This window comes from Triticum urartu, chromosome 2A (genome assembly GCF_056163025.1).
Source record: "Triticum urartu cultivar PI428250 chromosome 2A, HENAU_Tu73, whole genome shotgun sequence".
NCBI lineage: Eukaryota > Viridiplantae > Streptophyta > Magnoliopsida > Poales > Poaceae > Triticum > Triticum urartu.
The window spans coordinates 737301094-737306067 of record NC_141874.1 but is presented as its reverse complement, the minus strand read 5'-3'; the positions used below and the strand labels follow the sequence as shown (position 1 = coordinate 737306067).

General features: G+C 41.2%; 1 pseudogene; it reads left to right on the top strand.

Moving 5' to 3' along the window:
• The first annotated feature begins 2625 nt into the window (after nt 1–2625).
• Nucleotides 2626–3409, top strand: LOC147987445 (mavicyanin pseudogene; annotated as a pseudogene).
• Nucleotides 3410–4974: the final 1565 nt, after the last annotated feature.

The window sequence follows — 4974 nt, the reverse complement described above, 5'->3', positions numbered from 1 at the left end:
GAGGCGACAGATGAGTTCTCGTCTCCAGGACCACCCGGAGGTTGATGAAATGCAACAGAGGTGCGCTATGAGGGCGGCCAAGCTTCGTGACATTGAGGTCACCACTGGTATGTCAGTCAACATGTCTAATTCTATATTGCATTTTTCTAAAGATGAGATTATTAATAATGCCAACCAATTAGGAGTTTCGCTAGGGAGTACTAATAGTGAAATTTCTAACTCGGTTAATGATCTTCTAGATTTCGAAGCAAAATGCGCTTTAGAAACAATCTGAAACCTAGCAGCAGTAAAACCTATGAATGATGCAGAGATTGATGCATTAGGGGTAAGAGTGCTCGATAACTTCTGTGCGGATCTTGCACCATCCACTCTTGAATCTGAGGAAGAGGATGCAGTTCTAGAGGATGCAGTAGCAAGACCAACTGACCCCGATTATGAGGACCGGATGGAGGACCATAGTAAACCCAAGCGTAAGTGGAAGCAGAAGGTTTATCCTGCTTCCGCGGTTCGTAGGAGTGCTAGGATTCGAACGGCCAAAAAATTTCATGATGACATATGAAAGGAATCTTTTGGAATAGCAGAGGTCTGAAGGACTTGACTAAAAGAAGGTTTCTTGCTGAGGCGTCTCTTGAGCATCGACTAGATTTCATTGCTCTCTCTGAAACTGGTAGGGATAATTTTGCGCCTCAGTTTCTCAGCACTTTATCAGGTGGTGTCGATTTTGATTGGCATTGCCTTCCTCCGCGACGAAGATCGGGTGGGATCTTGCTTGTAGTGAGATGTGATTCGCTGGAAGTCCGAAGTGTAGTGATGGGTGACTTCGCAGTTAAATTTCAGGTCAGGTCCAAAGCTGATGGGTTTAACCGGGCTCTGGTGCCGGTGTATGGTGCTGCACAACCCAAGCTTAAACCGGAGTTTTTGGCTGACCTGGTTCTAATTTGCGGATCCGAGTAGCTCCCAATTTTGGTTGGGGGTGACTTCAACATCATAAGGAGGAGAGAGAAAAAGAATAATGATAATTTTGACGGCAGATGGTCGTTTATATTCAATACCATTATTGAAAGCTTGGATCTGAGAGAGATAGAGCTTTCTGGTAGAAAATTTACCTGGGCTAACGCTTAGCACATTTAAAACTGCTAAAATGGAGTTTCCAGTCTGCAATTCAACTAAATTTTATCTAAAATGAAGTCATATTTATCTTGGCACCAACGGTAGAAATTTGTATTGGATCACAGGCTTGATATGATCTACATTTTTGAAAAAATCAAAAATAACCGTTCAAAAAAATCGAAATTAAATTTTGAAGTGGCAAAAAAAAGGGGAAAAATTGACACACATGCAAAGATGTATTTTACGCATGTGTAAAATTTCATTACGAGATACTTTAACGTGTCATTTAAAAAGCAAACACGTTGATTTTGAAAATACTAATCTTGCTATTAGAATCAGTCCACAATTTGAAACCGTCCGTAAAAGGTCTCTATATAGCATATATATATATAGTGTTACTATTCATCACCCAGGATACAAAATAAGTTATTCTTCACCCGAGGTAATCCTACGATCGTTTCCTAAATAAATTACGTTTAGAATATAAATAGTTACATGCATATTGATTCAATATGTAAAATTTGGTATAAAAAAATAAAAATATAGGTTATAAACCAGAAAAATCACATTTTATGTATGTTTTACACTATGTTTTTGCATTCGTAATTTTTTTTACGGTGAGTACATATTTTCTTATGTTCTCTTTTTATATATGAAATAAGAAAAAAAATTACGAAACATAAAAATACGGTGCATTGATGTCAAAATAGAGAGGGGGTGATGAATAACTATTCATCACCCAGGATGACGAATAGCGCGACAAGCACGAGCAACTATTATTGGCCATAGATATTATTATAGTTGACGGCGATCACTGTGCTTTCCTTGCACTTTTTTTTGCTGAGAAAATCAAGATTCTACACTAGTGTGTAGTGTCTACGATCCAAATCAAGGCACGCAACAGGCCACCCGTACCATGCACCTGTGCAGAGTGTTCGGCTGCACCGGGCCTCCAAATCAGTAGGACCCCCAATTTTCTATGTAATAGAGTAGTACTAATGGCTAGTTTAGCTCTGTTAACTTAGGTATATAGGATAACATTATAGTGACCAACTGTATCATTTGTACTTGTAATTTTTCTTTTCGCAGGTGTACTTGTAATTAAATCATTCCAACAACAAAATTTTAGGGTCTCTTTAATATGTCAAATGCACTAATAAAAAAAACTTTGTCAAAATAATGCTTTGGACAATTGGATCAACGTCAGAAGCTATGTGGATCGTGATAGTCTACCTCATGTTCTTGTAGACCGCGTCGATACTGTAGAAAAAGGAAAGAACGCGTGAAATGGTCAGCCCGCCAACAGCACAGCCCGGTCTTCACATCCTCGGTCTATTTTGATCAAGTACGTACCAGCTGCTTGTGTTCCCACCTACACACAATATTCAAAGTCCAAAATCCAGGTACACAAACTTCATTCTACGCTCCCACCAACCGCACATGTTTCTCCATCACACCGGGTCTAGCCTGTGTATTGTTCTATATAAAGGACCCGACACTGCCTCCTAGGAAAGCAAACACATTCTCCACTCAAGGATCGATACACACCTGCCTTACAAGTTATAATCTCCTCTGCTAGCTCTCTTTACAGTTCCAACCGCAATGGCTGCCAAGAGAACCATTCTTCTCGCCATGGCTGCGATGGCCGTCCTGAGCACCGCGTCAGCGGCAACCTACAACGTGGGTGAGCCGGGCGGCGCATGGGACCTCAGCACCAACTACGGCACTTGGGCGTCCTCTAGGAATTTCCAAACCAGCGATCAGATCGTCTTTAAGTACTCCCCTCAGGCACACGATGTCCTTGAAGTCAGCAAGGCAGACTACGACTCTTGCAGCACGGCCAACCCCATCACCACCTTCAACTCCGGGAATGATGTTGTCACCTTCACAGCCACCGGCACCCGGTACTTCATCTGTGGTTTCCCTGGTCATTGCGCGGGCGGCATGAAGGTTAAGATCGATATCATGCCAGGCTCCTCCTCTAAGTCACCCGTCCCGGCCAACGGCCCAAGTGCAAGCAATGCTCCCCCACCGACACCTGTCTCTGCTGCCACCAATGTGGAGGCCACGGGGTTTGGCCTTGCCGTTTTGCTTGCCATTGCCGGCCTCATGGCTTGAGTGCATCTCTGTACTCGCGGGCACATGTGTATTTTATGTATATTCAAGTAATTATTACTAGCAACTATCTGTGTGTGTGTATGATCAAGTAGTTATGTGTATGTTGGGTGTATTCAGGCTTTGTGTATTGCTGATTCATTTTGGAGGATTTATTAATAAATATTCTTTTGGTCTTATACAACATTTGTCTTGAAACACGTTCATTCTAAAACGTGAGAACGAACAATTTCGTAACTTAAACTTGTAGTACAGAAATACATAATTAGATTAGACATGCAATTAGTATTGCCCCTGATTGTAAATGAACTATCCCGAACAACCAGCTGCAACAAATGGTGAAGAACAACTAGGATGCCCCCGACCCTGGACATACTGGATCAAAATCGGCTGGGAAAATCCCTGCTTTTTGGATGATGGAGTGCCTTACATGTTCCTGTTTCTGGTGTTGCACGGGACAATCACCGTCGTCGAGGGAGAGAGAGCCATGGGAGTGGGTGACGGGTACTGCCCTATTATGTTCTTGCGGCTGGAGGATGATCACTATCAACGCTCTGAGGGACCAAAATTTCCCCAGTCCAGGCACCATCGTTCAGTAATGTAAAAATACCAGCTGCATTGGATAAAAGTGCTTCATCCAGGGATAGTCATGGCCCATGCAGCGCGACGCAGCATTCATCAAGATGGTCTGGTAGGAAATGATAGATTTCAAGTCTTATACATAGCATAAAGATGCTATGAGTACGACAAATAATACAAATATACCAGACTTCTATCCAACATTGGTTGACAAATAATACTTATCCTTCGAAAATCTTTCATCACTATAATCAAAAGTAGTCCTCGTTAGTACATAAAATTTACTTTAATGTAATATTACCACTCAGTCTTTTTTTCATGAGCCGTTATTTTGCAATTCAGGATGATGCAATGTTGGAGCTTTTACCTCTTAAGTTGAAAGTTGTGACGGGGAGTTCATATATACAATAAACCTGCCAATTTTAATAGAGGAGGTTAAAACTTTTTTTAGACTGAGAGTTTAAATGCGGCTGGCCCTATGGATCTACTTATACAAGATTTATCAGTTATGATAGTCAACTACGTCTCCTTTGAGGATTGGAGCCCAGACTGCGTCGGTATTGAAGCAGCAGGCCAAGTACAATGGCTTCTATATATGCCATGAGAACGCTTGAAAAGGTCTTAACATCTTCAGTCTATTATTTATTATATATCTATCTAGGTGTTTGAGTATGACCAAGTACGTACTACTTGCATACCTAGCTCGTGTTCCTACGTATTCCCTCCGGTCCTTTTTACTCTGCATATAAGAATTGTCTAAAGTCAAATTTCATGAAGTTTGACCATATTTAAATAAAAAAATATTAACATCTACAATGCTTAATTTATACAATATAAAAACTAAGGTCAGGACGCATCTAATGTTGTTGATCTCATATTCTGAATGTTGGTAATTTTTTTCTATAAACTTGGTCAAAGTTTACGAGGTTTGACTTCAAACAAATTTTATATGCAAATTAAAAAGGACAGGAGGGAGTACTCTATATTCTACGCTTTCACCTATCGCCCGCGTTTCTTCAACCCACGTGGCCATGAGTTTGTATATATAGGACCCGACACAGACACCTAAAGAAGCAACATAATCTCACCTCAAGGTTCAGTATAGTAGCAATCCGACTAGTATCTCCTCTACTAGCTCTCACTGCCTTGCTTCCAGCAGGTCCTACTGCC